Below are 16,855 nucleotides of genomic sequence, written 5' to 3'. Positions count from 1 at the left end.
GCACTTTCCCCACTGGAAACAATCAATGTTGTTTCCGCATTCTATATCGACTTATCTTCCTTTTTTTTACCCAAATTCAATGAGGCTCGTTTTTGTATTTTTTATTTATGCGTCCAAAGTTTGTGTCCAGTGGAACCTACTACTCTCTGTTTATGACTTATAATCAACACACTCCTCTGCTCTTTTCTTAGACAACTATGCAAGTGTTTCGTTTCACTTCCTGTTGATAGCATGTGCTTGTGTAATGGAGGAAGGACACAGTTCCCACTAGATGGCCAAGCTGCAAAGTCAAAATAGGCTACATCAACAAAACAAATGTATGAAAGCTAAAATATGCTTTTTGGTCTCAATTTATGGTGTAGGTAAGACATAAGGTTAGCAGTGTGGTTAAGGTTAGGGTTAGGTTTAAAATACGATTTTAAAAAGAGGAATTGTAGAACTAGGCGGGGCTTCTGACTTTGCAACTTGGTCAGATAGTAACGACCATCTCTGTCACACAGAACCTTGAACTGGTTACATGGACAGTTGGAGTGAATCCAGAACAAATACATTTACTTGAACTGTCAGGTCATGTGCACGCCATTCTGTCTGTTTGGTCTTTACAGTACCTGTCCTCCCAAGTTTTGCCGTAAACACTGAGAACATCAAACTGGTGCGAAGGCAAAACAAGACATTGCAGTCAATACTTTTTTAAGTGACTGTTTCAACTGTTAACATGATATTTAGGCCCACTAGGAAAGTATCTGGTAACAATGGCAGTTTTATGGCACTTAACTTTGTAGAATTCTACAGAACTGGTAACTACCAAAGAAATGAACATGTAATTCATACCTCCATTACTGTGTAATTGCTATTTCTCCATGTACTTTCTGAGTAAATGCCTGGAATGTTCTGTACCGCCAGTAAGATACATTTCTGCCACCAGATAATGCTTACAGCTACAATAGAAGTACAAAATGTTTCACCACCAATGGGGCTTCTCCCTCTGACACTCTTTCCTCACCCCTGTGCGGTAGCAGTCCAGACGATAAGATGTATTAACACAGGGAGTGATTTCAGCGCCAATAGAAACTGTATTTTGAATTCCATAATTAAAAAGATGTGGTATATTTCATGATTTGAAACTACATTGACTTAATATTGTAATATTAAATTCAAATACAATTTATGTTGGCACTGAAATCACTCCATTATGTAGCCTGATGATGAAGTAGCCCTGTCTTTGTTGTGGGGTGAGGCAGTGTCAGCAGATGATAGGGCAACGCAACACTAAACACACGCAGACAGGAGAGGAGTAGAACAATGGTCTAATACCAGTGTATGAGGGAGGTGGTTTTAAATGTTGTTTTTAAATCACTCCCACATAACAGCCTTTTCTTTGGACGTTGACGTGGACATACGGATACAACAGTATAGCCGTTAAGGGAAAAGGATGACTGAAATATTAACACCAAACAGAGCACAGGGGCTTCTTATTGAATGACTTGCCCTGGGACCCAGTGGAATACTGTGTCACCCACAGACACTTATTCTCACTATTTCACCCAACCGCATGCTCTTTACGTTTGGGTGGCCCAAGTAATGGCCTGAGACAAAATCCTAACCTCTTGGAATAACAAGGACAGAACCCACAGGGAAAGGTATGTCAGTCACTGATTTTAATCTTTAAACCAAAATATACTCTCTCTCTGTTTTTACGAATGTAATTGAGCTGCGGTTGAAGTAGAACTCCCCTGGCTGCAAATAAGGGAGGATGTTTGTTTACAGAGGATGTTTGTTTACAGAGGATGTTTGTTTACGTGCTGCTTTGTTGCCATTTGCTTTGTACCTTTTGTTATTATGATATTGAAGGAGTTGAGACAAAACGTGTTAACCTCTTACCACACACACACTGTGTGTGTCCCCTTCCCTCTTACCACACACACACTGTGTGTCCCCTTCCCTCTTACCACACACACACTGTGTGTGTCCCCTTCCCTCTTACCACACACACACTGTGTGTCCCCTTCCCTCTTACCACACACACACTGTGTGTGTCCCCTTCCCTCTTACCACACACACACTGTGTGTCCCCTTCCCTCTTACCACACACACACTGTGTGTGTCCCCTTCCCTCTTACCACACACACACTGTGTGTGTCCCCTTCCCTCTTACCACACACACACACTGTGTGTGTCCCCTTCCCTCTTACCACACACACACTGTGTGTGTCCCCTTCCCTCTTACCACACACACACTGTGTGTGTCCCCTTCCCTCTTACCACACACACACTGTGTGTGTCCCCTTCCCTCTTACCACACACACACTGTGTGTGTCCCCTTCCCTCTTACCACACACACACTGTGTGTGTCCCCTTCCCTCTTACCACACACACACTGTGTGTGTCCCCTTCCCTCTTACCACACACACACTGTGTGTGTCCCCTTCCCTCTTACCACACACACACACTGTGTGTGTGTCCTTCCCTCTTACCACACACACACACTGTGTGTGTGTCCCCTTCCCTCTTACCACACACACACTGTGTGTGTCCCCTTCCCTCTTACCACACACACACTGTGTGTGTCCCCTTCCCTCTTACCACACACACACTGTGTGTGTCCCCGTCCCTCTTAACACACTCACACTGTGTGTGTCCCCTTCCCTCTTACCACACACACACTGTGTGTCCCCTTCCCTCTTACCACACACACACTGTGTGTGTCCCCTTCCCTCTTACCACACACACACACTGTGTGTCCCCCTTCCCTCTTACCACACACACACTGTGTGTGTCCGTCCCCCTTCCCTCTTACCACACACACACTGTGTGTGTGTCCTTCCCTCTTACCACACACACACACTGTGTGTGTCCCCTTCCCTCTTACCACACACACACTGTGTGTGTGTCCTTCCCTCTTACCACACACACACACTGTGTGTGTGTCCTTCCCTCTTACCACACACACACACTGTGTGTGTGTCCTTCCCTCTTACCACACACACACACTGTGTGTGTCCCCTTCCCTCTTACCACACACACACTGTGTGTGTCCCCTTCCCTCTTACCACACACACACACTGTGTGTGTCCCCTTCCCTCTTACCACACACACACTGTGTGTGTCCCCTTCCCTCTTACCACACACACACACTGTGTGTCCCCCTTCCCTCTTACCACACACACACACTGTGTGTCCCCCTTCCCTCTTACCACACACACACTGTGTGTCCCCCTTCCCTCTTACCACACACACACTGTGTGTCCCCCTTCCCTCTTACCACACACACACTGTGTGTCCGTCCCCCTTCCCTCTTACCACACACACACTGTGTGTCCCCTTCCCTCTTACCACACACACACTGTGTGTGTCCCCTTCCCTCTTACCACACACACACACTGTGTGTCCCCTTCCCTCTTACCACACACACACTGTGTGTGTCCCCTTCCCTCTTACCACACACACACTGTGTGTGTCCCCTTCCCTCTTACCACACACACACTGTGTGTCCCCTTCCCTCTTACCACACACACACTGTGTGTCCCCTTCCCTCTTACCACACACACACTGTGTGTGTCCCCTTCCCTCTTACCACACACACACTGTGTGTGTCCCCTTCCCTCTTACCACACACACACTGTGTGTGTCCCCTTCCCTCTTACCACACACACACTGTGTGTGTCCCCTTCCCTCTTACCACACACACACTGTGTGTCCCCCTTCCCTCTTACCACACACACACTGTGTGTCCGTCCCCCTTCCCTCTTACCACACACACACACTGTGTGTGTCCCCTTCCCTCTTACCACACACACACTGTGTGTGTCCCCTTCCCTCTTACCACACACACACTGTGTGTCCCCTTCCCTCTTACCACACACACACTGTGTGTGTCCCCTTCCCTCTTACCACAGAATTATTAGCTCAAGTTCAAACGCCATTGTTTAAAACTGTAGGTAGGTCCTCAAGCCACACACATCACTTATAGTATCTAGTGCCCAGCTACTGGATAGAACGACATTTGGGTCTGTCTTTTTTTTGTATACGTTAATGTCACATCTCGTGTTAATGGAATTCACAGACCCTTCTCTTCGCACACATGGTCTGCAGTGATTAGTTGGGAGGGGAATCCTCTGGAAAACAGTGTGACTGTAAACACATGGGCAAACACTATCAAACTCTCTCACTCATGGGTTTTTCATTGTTAAACTGCATGGGGAACTTGTAGTCTCAGTGTCCAATTTCATATTATACTATATTTTCACTCTGGAATGAGGAAACTACTGCCTGGTCTCTTTCGTTCAGTTCATTGTCTAGGTCTAGGAGACATAATATATAGCTACAGTATATAGTCTACTGTAGTACATTATCCTAAATTAAACTCTGAAAGGGCTTGAAGTGTTTACAGACCTGAGTAGAGCGACAAAGCCCGCGATCACCTAAAAACAGGCATAAATCGGACAGCAGGACAAGACTGCTGGGGAATATTATGAATGACTGTTTACTTTAGTTGGCTTATTAAGCATGAAACAAATCATACTGATATATCTCACAAGGCACCAAATAATCAGGATGCTTAGGACTGGGCTGCCTTATGATTCAACACTAACCAGTGACAGACAGGCAGCAGGCGGTAGTGCAAAACACACTCACACACATGCAAGCAGGCAGCCAGGCATACACACACACACACACACACACACACACATAAACACAGGACAGAAAGACATACTGTGTAATGACTTGCATTTGAGTAAAGATATTACATATATGTTTTTAGTTGGAATCTTCTAAAACACTACAAGCCAAATGAATTCAACTCCAACCTCCTCCAAATGTTTAACAAATGCAGGAAAAATAAACAACCATCATTAATGGCCTACTTATTGGCGTGAGAAAAGAAGTGAGTGTCCCTTTAATTCTGAACCCAAGCCTAGGATAATCAGCCTAGAATCAGCCTGTGGAATGCGTCGTTTGTAAACCAGGGATTGTTCCCATAATTCTTGCTTGTTGGAGAGTGTGGGGAAGCCGAGCTGGACGGAGAAAACAGTGGGAATGTACTGATTTTACACGACATACCGATTTCTTTTGAATTAGATCACAGACTTGTGTTTTTTTCTTTCACGGTAAGCTCTCGAACAAAACAGGTGGATGCGCCGTTTTTCTTTTCTCTCTCTCACTTGTTGCAGAGATCTACTTAGATGCTACAGTAGTTAGCTAACCAGTATGCTAAGGTAGTTGACCGGTAAATTAGGCATCTATAGGCCAGCTAGCTAACTAACTGAAAAAGGTACAGAGTTCAGAAACAAAATACACGTAGAGATGTTTTAGTAGCTAGCTACCTGCAGACCTGAAATGCGTACCGTATTTCAATACTGTATTTAAATACGTTGGCTTAGCTAGGTAGCTTGATATCCAAGTTAAGAGCTAATTACAGTAGCTAACTTAGCGAGCTAAGTATGCCAACTAAGCTAGTTAGCTACAGTCCTATAGAACATAAACAAGCTAACTTAGCCAGCTAACGTTAGATTGAACACCAATTAGCTATAATTTGCTACTGTTCCTTTACAACGTATAACTATTTTAGCTAGCTATCTTTAAGATTTGTGATTTGAGATCCTCTTGCAACAGGTGATCGAGCCAAGTTTACTACTAACGTTATCCAGTATATGTTTTTACTAGAAAGTCAATCATCTAGCTATCTACAGCAAGTGAGCGCTAATTATCTCATAGTTTTGTTTAGCTTTTAGCAAATATAGCAAGCCATTTTTCAATAGAGTTTAACAGTAGCTACATATACTTATGTTTCAATAATGCACTATATTGCTTATTGTTTACTCTCAAACTACTACCAAGTAAGCCTACCTAACAATTTCATTGCCTACAATATGCAGGCTTGTCCCTCATGGTTTGTTTATATTTTTGCCTGTTAATTTTTAAAATTTTATTTAAAATATCCGTCTGAAAATCACTGCTAAACTGCATTGTAACTTTCTTAGATCAAAATATAATCTCAAACAAATGCACTATTTCATAAGTATATCAGTAACGTTATATCTCAAACGAATGCACTACAGCATAAGTATATCATCAATATTTGGCATGCTTCATTTGGGAGTGAAACATGGATGGTTCCTTGTCCCATTTCTTCAAACACTGCAGTACATAAGCCCAGGTCTGGACTAGGTGGTCACATTTCCCACCAACCTCTCTCAGTTCTCTGAGCTCACTGGGTCGGGGTCACATGGTAATAATTGTGCTTGGCAGGTCTGCCAGTGTATATGTAACAGCTCACCCCAGTGCCTCTGAGTCTACCCCTGTTAGGACACTGCTTCTCCACACCTGACTGACCACCCTCCTACCCTGCCTCTACCCACCCTCCTACCCTGTCTCTACCCACCCTCCTACCCTGCCTCTACCCACCCTCCTACCCTGCCTCTACCCAGGGATGAGTCAGGTGCACTGAACAGGCTATGCTACTCAGTCAGGGCAGACCAGCTTCCTCTCACCAAGTTCCTATTCAGTAGGTTGGCATATTTTAGAAAGCTGCAGATGGACAATATATTATGGAAAGAACATTTTTCTGTGTTGTGGAATATGAACTTGTTTTGATGCATTGGGGCAATATTAGGCTAAGAAACAAAAACTTTTTTGAAACTTGTTTGGCTAACGATGTCATATGTGATCTTTAGTGCTGAGGCTTCTGTCCTGGGAGAACTGTGAATTAGCCTAGACCTAGGTCAGGTGCACAGACCGTTGTCAGCAGCGCAGCAGAAGTAGACGACGTAGCACACCGGAAGTGGTTTCTCTCAGTCGGTATTAGATGTGTCATTTTGTAACATTTATGAGTCAAATCATTCCAACAGCCGTCTGTACGACGACTGCAGGACCTGACGTATGTTAGAAAATTGGAGTGCTGCTGTGGGTAGATTGTTTAAGATATCAGTGTGAATATATTATATATATATACACACACACACACACACACTTGATGGTGTTAATTGGTTACATTTGGGTGAGGCTGTACTATCAGGTGAGAAGCTTGGCTTCCCATCCCTAGCCCCTCCCCTATCTATCTTCATGCCAGAAAGTTCAATTGACTCCTGTGCTACAAATAAAACTAACAGTAAATACCAAACTGACAAATATGTATAGGCCTTGTGCTTATTAAACATTATGTATTACTACTAGTAAGGATCCTCTTCCAGGGAAAACTAAGTAACTTTCATAAGAAATCCCTTCACTATCGCAATCTGTGTGGCGGTTTCTCCCTTAATAAAGATAACACAAGGCCTTGCATTCTTCAGGGCAGGCTTATATTGAGGAGTGTCTGCTAGCTTGCTGCCTGTTGCTTCCACCTCTCTCGTTGCGGTGGGTCATGGAATTTAGAATGTCAACCAAGTGACCACGGTCACTGTTTTATAATTGTTTGAATAGCAAACATTTGGTTAAAAAACAGCAATATTTTTTTCCCTCCGTCTCCTGTGTTGGTTTGCCAGCGTGGCCTGTTTTGGTAAGACATTGGGGGCATGTATTTTACGATACTCCTTTGCTACAACACCTCGCCGAAAAACAAAGAGTCCATGTTACCGCGGAAACAGACTCAACCTCACCTTTGTCTGAATACCAAGCTGTCTTCAGTCAGCTGTTCGTTCAATAACACAACCTTCTTCTGAAACTGGGTAGTTTGGTCTCCTTATATTGTCTGTTTGACGTGAACCAGGCTTTAACTTTGGTGCTTTTGGGTAAAGTTTGTTGACTTAAATATGTAAAACTTAAATAAATAAAAAAAATATATATATGTATTAAAGCGGTTAATGACAGTTATATTATTTTAATGATGCTAATTTTATTTTTAATGACTGTCTTCATGAATAATTGTCAATTTACACAATTATACAATGACCGTTTCAGCCGTAGTGGTGGCTCCTGTCTCGAGAGGGCTGTGTTTCTGTACACACCATTAAGTCAGTTGGTCATTAGTGCTGAGTGATTAATTGACCTTTTGGTTGTTTTTTGTTTTTTTTAAACAACTAATTGACCAATGTACGTTCAATTATTTGAATTCCATTTCATTTTTTTTTCTTTTTCTGTGAGCTCAATGCGCATATTGCACAGTTTCTGTAGCGAGAAATCCGATCAAGCCCGAACTATGCGATGTTGTAGTTTCCAACAGGCCAATATTCTACATAGTTTAGAGCAGAAAACGTGGTATTTAACTACAATGACCATAAACCATTGCGCGCCTACTTGTCTGTTTGTTTCTTTTACACCTACTATGTAAGAGAGAAGAACGCATGATAGAGGGATACAGAGCAGTTGCTTCGCGAGGCATCTCTACCTGAAAATACATCATCTAAGTCATTGATGGCCTAGTTGGTATTCAGCAGTCATAAAAGTATGCCTTATTTACTTTGAATAACTACTAAAATAGGGATTTTTGTCAGGCAGCAGCTTTCTAGAGAACAGATGACTTAGAATGAAATAGTCATAAAACAAATATAATATGCACAACTAAAATATTTGAAAATAAAGTACTATGAATAAATTATGGTTAATAAGTGATAAGCAGTAATGGGCAGTCACTACCAACATGGGGCTTTTATTAATTGTTTTATGTGTTTTGGAATCCAACCCACAATGCATTGTGCATTTAACCCCCCCCCCCCCCCCCCCAAAAAAAAAATAGATTTTTTTTATAATCAAACCGTCCTCAAAACACATCGCTCGCACTGTCGGTCAAGTATGCAGCACTATGCACTTGGCTGCACCCTCAGTTGCTATCCTGTGTTCACTGCTGGGCCAGCCAACAGGTGCAAGGGAGGGTGTGGTGACTGACTGGCTGAATCAAACAAAATACAATGTTATTTGTCTCTCGCTTTGTACATTTCAAGTGTAGACTAACAGTGAAATGCTTACTTACGGGTCCTTTTCCAACAATGCAGAGTTAGATGCACTATGCCGAAATTGATCCGCCAATTCCTGGTTGCTAAAATTCAAATAGTTTGCCTAATTTCAATTTGTCACAAAACAAGCAATTATCATTGTACCAGCTGTGAAATATATTTTCCATAACCAGTTGTTGGAAGCTCGTGTACAAAACCAAAAGTAAAAGATGCAAAAATGAAACTTTAAGAACAGGAAGCATAGAAATAACACGCACAGGAGAGATCTACCCCTTCTTTGACTGCCGTTCAATGAACAATTTATTTTTATTTTTTTATTTATTTCACCTTTATTTAACCAGGTAGGCTAGTTGAGAACAAGTTCTCATTTGCAACTGCGACCTGGCCAAGATAAGGCATAGCAGTGTGAACAGACAACACAGAGTTACACATGGAGTAAACAATTAACAAGTCAATAACACAGTAGAAAAAAGGGGAGTCTATATATACATTGTGTGCAAAAGGCATGAGAAGGTAGGCAAATAATTACAATTATGCAGATTAACACTGGAGTGATAAATGATCAGATGGTTATGTACAGGTAGAGATATTGGTGTGCAAAAGAGCAGAAAAATAAATAAATAAAAACAGTATGGGGATGAGGTAGGTGAAAATGGGTGGGCTATTTACCAATAGACTATGTACAGCTGCAGCGATCGGTTAGCTGCTCAGATAGCAGATGTTTGAAGTTGGTGAGGGAGATAAAAGTCTCCAACTTAAGCGATTTTTGCAATTCGTTCCAGTCACAGGCAGCAGAGAACTGGAACGAAAGGCGGCCAAATGAGGTGTTGGCTTTAGGGATGATCAGTGAGATACACCTGCTGGAGCGCGTGCTACGGATGGGTGTTGCCATCGTAACCAGTGAACTGAGATAAGGCGGAGCTTTACCTAGCATGGACTTGTAGATGACCTGGAGCCAGTGGGTCTGGCGACGAATATGTAGCGAGGGCCAGCCGACTAGAGCATACAAGTCGCAGTGGTGGGTGGTATAAGGTGCTTTAGTGACAAAACGGATGGCACTGTGATAAACTGCATCCAGTTTGCTGAGTAGAGTGTTGGAAGCAATTTTGTAGATGACATCGCCGAAGTCGAGGATCGGTAGGATAGTCAGTTTTACTAGGGTAAGTTTGGCGGCGTGAGTGAAGGAGGCTTTGTTGCGGAATAGAAAGCCGACTCTTGATTTGATTTTCGATTGGAGATGTTTGATATGGGTCTGGAAGGAGAGTTTAGAGTCTAGCCAGACACCTAGGTACTTATAGATGTCCACATATTCAAGGTCGGAACCATCCAGGGTGGTGATGCTGGTCAGGCGTGCGGGTGCAGGCAGCGAACGGTTGAAAAGCATGCATTTGGTTTTACTAGCGTTTAAGAGCAGTTGGAGGCCACGGAAGGAGTGCTGTATGGCATTGAAGCTCGTTTGGAGGTTAGATAGCACAGTGTCCAAGGACGGGCCGGAAGTATATAGAATGGTGTCGTCTGCGTAGAGGTGGATCAGGGAATCGCCCGCAGCATGAGAAACATCATTGATATATACAAAGAAAAGAGTCGGCCCGAGAATTGAACCCTGTGGCACCCCCATAGAGACTGCCAGAGGACCGGACAGCATGCCCTCCGATTTGACACACTGAACTCTGTCTGCAAGGTAATTGGTGAACCAGGCAAGGCAGTCATCCGAAAAACCGAGGCTACTGAGTCTGCCGATAAGAATACGGTGATTGACAGAGTCGAAAGCCTTGGCAAGGTCTATGAAGACGGCTGCACAGTACTGTCTTTTATCGATGGCGGTTATGATATCGTTTAGTACCTTGAGCGTGGCTGAGGTACACCCGTGACCGGCTCGGAAGCCAGATTGCACAGCGGAGAAGGTACGGTGGGATTCAAGATGGTCAGTGACCTGTTTGTTGACTTGGCTTTCGAAGACCTTAGATAGGCAGGGCAGGATGGATATAGGTCTGTAACAGTTTGGGTCCAGGGTGTCGCCCCCTTTGAAGAGGGGGATGACTGCGGCAGCTTTCCAATCCTTGGGGATCTCAGACGATATGAAAGAGAGGTTGAACAGGCTGGTAATAGGGGTTGCGACAATGGCGGCGGATAGTTTCAGGAATAGAGGGTCCAGATTGTCAAGCCCAGCTGATTTGTACGGGTCCAGGTTTTGCAGCTCTTTCAGAACATCTGCTATCTGGATTTGGGTAAAGGAGAACCTGGAGAGGCTTGGGCGAGTAGCTGCGGGGGGGGGGGGGGGGGGGCGGTTGGCCGAGGTTGGAGTAGCCAGGCGGAAGGCATGGCCAGCCGTTGAGAAATGCTTGTTGAAGTTTTCGATAATCATGGATTTATCGGTGGTGACCGTGTTACCTAGCCTCAGTGCAGTGGGCAGCTGGGAGGAGGTGCTCTTGTTCTCCATGGACTTCACAGTGTCCCAGAACTTTTTGGAGTTGGAGCTACAGGATGCAAACTTCTGCCTGAAGAAGTTGGCTTTAGCTTTCCTGACTGACTGTGTGTATTGGTTCCTGACTTCCCTGAACAGTTGCATATCGCGGGGACTATTCGATGTTAGTGCAGTCCGCCACAGGATGTTTTTGTGCTGGTCGAGGGCAGTCAGGTCTGGAGTGAACCAGGGGCTATATCTGTTCTTAGTTCTGCATTTTTTTAACGGAGCATGCTTATCTAAAATGGTGAGGAAGTTACTTTTAAAGAAAGACCAGGCATCCTCAACTGACGGGATGAGGTCAATGTCCTTCCAGGATACCCGGGCCAGGTCGATTAGAAAGGCCTGCTCACAGAAGTGTTTTAGGGAGCGTTTGACAGTGATGAGGGGTGGTCGTTTGACTGCGGCTCCGTAGCGGATACAGGCAATGAGGCAGTGATCGCTGAGATCCTGGTTGAAGACAGCGGAGGTGTATTTGGAGGGCCAGTTGGTCAGGATGACGTCTATGAGGGTGCCCTTGTTTACAGAGTTAGGGTTGTACCTGGTGGGTTCCTTGATGATTTGAGTGAGATTGAGGGCATCTAGCTTAGATTGTAGGACTGCCGGGGTGTTAAGCATATCCCAGTTTAGGTCACCTAACAGAACAAACTCTGAAGCTAGATGGGGGGCGATCAATTCACAAATGGTGTCCAGGGCACAGCTGGGAGCTGAGGGGGGTCGGTAGCAGGCGGCAACAGTGAGAGACTTATTTCTGGAGAGAGTAATTTTCAAAATTAGTAGTTCGAACTGTTTGGGTATGGACCTGGAAAGTATGACATTACTTTGCAGGCTATCTCTGCAGTAGACTGCAACTCCTCCCCCTTTGGCAGTTCTATCTTGACGGAAGATGTTATAGTTGGGTATGGAAATCTCAGAATTTTTGGTGGCCATCCTGAGCCAGGATTCAGACACGGCAAGGACATCAGGGTTAGCAGAGTGTGCTAGAGCAGTGAGTAAGACAAACTTAGGGAGGAGGCTTCTGATGTTGACATGCATGAAACCAAGGCTTTTTCGATCACAGAAGTCAACAAATGAGGGTGCCTGGGGACATGCAGGGCCTGGGTTTACCTCCACATCACCCGCGGAACAGAGAAGGAGTAGTATGAGGGTGCGGCTGAAGGCTATCAAAACTGGTCGCCTAGGGCGTTGGGGACAGAGAATAAGAGGAGCAGGTTTCTGGGCATGGTAGAATATATTCAGGGCATAATGCGCAAACAGGGGTATGGTGGGGTGCGGGTACAAAATGACAGATCTATAACACACATTTCTATGTGAATTTGATTGAGTTGCCCAAAAAGTTATATATAACAGCTTTGAAGATAAACAAAAGAATACATAGTGACACGAGGAATAAATAAACAGTGAATAACTAACGAGTAAAATAACATGGCTATATACGGGGAGTAGCAGTACTGAGTCAATGTGCAGGGGTACGAGGTAATAACATGGCTATATACGGGGAGTAGCAGTACTGAGTCAATGTGCAGGGGTACGAGGTAATAACATGGCTATATACAGGGAGTAGCAGTACCCAGTCGATGTGCAGAGGTACGAGGTAATAACATGGCTATATACGGGGAGTAGCAGAACCCAGTCGATGTGCAGGGGTACGAGGTAATAACATGGCTATATACGGGGAGTAGCAGTACCCAGTCGATGTGCAGGGGTACGAGGTAATAACATGGCTATATACAGGGAGTGGCAGTACCCAGTCGATGTGCAGGGGTACGAGGTAATAACATGGCTATATACGGGGAGTAGCAGTACTGAGTCGATGTGCAGGGGTACGAGGTAATAACATGGCTATATACGGGGAGTAGCAGTACCCAGTCGATGTGCAGGGGTACGAGGTAATAACATGGCTATATACAGGGAGTGGCAGTACCCAGTCGATGTGCAGGGGTACGAGGTAATAACATGGCTATATACGGGGAGTAGCAGTACCCAGTCGATGTGCAGGGGTACGAGGTAATAACATGGCTATATACAGGGAGTAGTAGTACCTAGTCGATGTGCAGGGGTACGAGGTAATAACATGGCTATATACAGGGAGTAGCAGTACGAGGTAATAACATGGCTATATACAGGGAGTAGCAGTACCCAGTCGATGTGCTGGGGTACGAGGTAATAACATGGCTATATACAGGGAGTAGCAGTACCCAGTCGATGTGCAGGGGTACGAGGTAATAACATGGCTATATACAGGGAGTAGCAGTACCCAGTCGATGTGCAGGGGTACGAGGTAATAACATGGCTATATACGGGGAGTAGCAGTACCCAGTCGATGTGCAGGGGTACGAGGTAATAACATGGCTATATACAGGGAGTAGCAGTACGAGGTAATAACATGGCTATATACAGGGAGTAGCAGTACCCAGTCGATGTGCAGGGGTACGAGGTAATAACATGGCTATATACAGGAAGTAGCAGTACCTAGTCGATGTGCAGGGGTACGAGGTAATAACATGGCTATATATGGGGAGTAGCAGTACCCAGTCGATGTGCAGGGGTACGAGGTAATAACATGGCTATATACAGGGAGTAGCAGTACCCAGTCGATGTGCAGGGGTACGAGGTAATAACATGGCTATATACAGGGAGTAGCAGTACCCAGTCGATGTGCAGGGGTACGAGGTAATAACATGGCTATATACAGGGAGTAGCAGTACCCAGTCGATGTGCAGGGGTACGAGGTAATAACATGGCTATATACAGGGAGTAGCAGTACCCAGTCGATGTGCAGGGGTACGAGGTAATAACATGGCTATATACGGGGAGTAGCAGTACCCAGTCGATGTGCAGGGGTACGAGGTAATAACATGGCTATATACAGGGAGTAGCAGTACGAGGTAATAACATGGCTATATACAGGGAGTAGCAGTACCCAGTCGATGTGCAGGGGTACGAGGTAATAACATGGCTATATACAGGGAGTAGCAGTACTGAGTCGATGTGCAGGGGTACGAGGTAATAACATGGCTATATACGGGGAGTAGCAGTACCCAGTCGATGTGCAGGGGTACGAGGTAATAACATGGCTATATACAGGGAGTAGCAGTACCCAGTCGATGTGCAGGGGTACGAGGTAATAACATGGCTATATACGGGGAGTAGCAGTACCCAGTCGATGTGCAGGGGTACGAGGTAATAACATGGCTATATACAGGGAGTAGTAGTACCTAGTCGATGTGCAGGGGTACGAGGTAATAACATGGCTATATACAGGGAGTAGCAGTACGAGGTAATAACATGGCTATATACAGGGAGTAGCAGTACCCAGTCGATGTGCTGGGGTACGAGGTAATAACATGGCTATATACAGGGAGTAGCAGTACCCAGTCGATGTGCAGGGGTACGAGGTAATAACATGGCTATATACAGGGAGTAGCAGTACCCAGTCGATGTGCAGGGGTACGAGGTAATAACATGGCTATATACGGGGAGTAGCAGTACCCAGTCGATGTGCAGGGGTACGAGGTAATAACATGGCTATATACAGGGAGTAGCAGTACGAGGTAATAACATGGCTATATACAGGGAGTAGCAGTACCCAGTCGATGTGCAGGGGTACGAGGTAATAACATGGCTATATACAGGAAGTAGCAGTACCTAGTCGATGTGCAGGGGTACGAGGTAATAACATGGCTATATATGGGGAGTAACAGTACCCAGTCAATGTGCAGGGGTACGAGGTAATAACATGGCTATATACAGGGAGTAGCAGTACCCAGTCGATGTGCAGGGGTACGAGGTAATAACATGGCTATATACAGGGAGTAGCAGTACCCAGTCGATGTGCAGGGGTACGAGGTAATAACATGGCTATATACAGGGAGTAGCAGTACCCAGTCGATGTGCAGGGGTACGAGGTAATAACATGGCTATATACGGGGAGTAGCAGTACCCAGTCGATGTGCAGGGGTACGAGGTAATAACATGGCTATATACAGGGAGTAGCAGTACGAGGTAATAACATGGCTATATACAGGGAGTAGCAGTACCCAGTCGATGTGCAGGGGTACGAGGTAATAACATGGCTATATACAGGAAGTAGCAGTACCTAGTCGATGTGCAGGGGTACGAGGTAATAACATGGCTATATATGGGGAGTAGCAGTACCCAGTCGATGTGCAGGGGTACGAGGTAATAACATGAGTGGGTGTCAGTGTGTGTGGGTTAGGGTGTCAGTGGGTGTGGTTTGGGGTGTCTGTGTGGTTTGGGGTGTCTGTGTGGTTTGTGTGGTTTGGGGTGTCAGTGTGTGTGTGTGGGTTGGGGTGTCTGTGTGTGTGGGTTGGGGTGTGTGTGGGTTGTGGTGTGTGTGGGTTGGGGTGTGTGCGGGTTGGGGTGTCAGTGTGTGTGGTGTGGTGTCTGTGTGTGTGGTTTGGGGTGTCTGTGTGTGTGTGTGTGGTTTGGGGTGTCAGTGTGTGTGGGTTGGGGTGTCAGTGTGTGTGGTGTGGGTTCGGGTGTCAGTATGTGTGGGTTGGGGTGTCAGTGGGTGTGGTGTGGTGTGTGTGTGGGTTGGGGTGTCTGTGTGTGTGGGTTGGGGTGTCTGTCTGTGTGTGTGTGGGTTGGGGTGTCTGTCTGTGTGTGTGTGGGTTGGGGTGTCTGTGTGTGTGTGTGGGGGTTGGGGTGTGTGTGGTGTGGGTTCGGGTGTCAGTGGGTGTGGTGTGTATGTGTGGGTTGGGGTGTCAGTGTGTGGGTGTGGTGTGGTGTGTGTGTGTGTGTGTGGGTTGGGGTGTCAGTGTGTGTGGTGTGTGTGCAGTGCAAGAGAGTTGGAGAATAAAGGGTCAATACAGGTAGTCCGGGTAGCCATTTGATTAGCTATTTAGCAGTCTTGTTTAGCAGTCTTGTCTAGCAGTCTTGTCTAGCAGTCTTGTGGCTTGGGGGTAGAATCTGTTCAGGGTCCTGTTGGTTCCAGACTTGGTGCGCTGGCTGGCTGACTGACTGGCTGGCTGTTCAGTGTTGGCTCACTATCGGCCCCTCACCACACCATTACTGAATCATTCTTGCTAACCCTGTCTGGCAGGCCTTTTCAGCTGCTGAGTACCCTGGTACTCACTCAGCTATTGCCAAACACAGACCGAGCTAATCCCTGATGGGTCAACTCTGACCCGAGCTGAACCCTGACCCTGACATAATACATTTATCCCCACCACAACTGACATTACACATTTACAGTTGAAGTCGGAAGTTTACATACACCTTAGCCAAATACATTTAAACTCAGTTTTTCACAATTCCTGACATTTAATCCTTGTAAAAATTCCCTGTCTTTGGTAATTTAGGATCACCACATTATTTTAAGAATGTGAAATGTCAGAATAATAGTAGAGAATTATTTCTTTCCGCTTTTATTTCTTTCATCACATTCCCAGTGGGTCAGAAGTTTACATACGCTCAATTAGTATTTGGTAGCATTGCCTTTTAAATTGTTTAACTTGGGTCAAACGTTTCGGGTAGCCTT

The 16,855-nt window shown here is 45.4% G+C and overlaps 1 protein-coding gene across 1 annotated transcript in view; it reads left to right on the top strand.

Annotated features, from left to right (window-relative positions):
* Nucleotides 1-16,855, top strand: part of LOC139409793 (rho/rac guanine nucleotide exchange factor (GEF) 18b) — a 70,621-nt gene that overhangs the window by 13,170 nt on the left and 40,596 nt on the right. The gene's annotated exons all lie outside the window — the stretch shown is intronic.

The sequence above is a fragment of the Oncorhynchus clarkii genome, chromosome 5 (assembly GCF_045791955.1).
Source record: "Oncorhynchus clarkii lewisi isolate Uvic-CL-2024 chromosome 5, UVic_Ocla_1.0, whole genome shotgun sequence".
Lineage (NCBI taxonomy): Eukaryota > Metazoa > Chordata > Actinopteri > Salmoniformes > Salmonidae > Oncorhynchus > Oncorhynchus clarkii.
The sequence above is the reverse complement of the archived record's forward strand: the minus strand, read 5'-3'. Positions and strand labels throughout refer to the sequence as shown.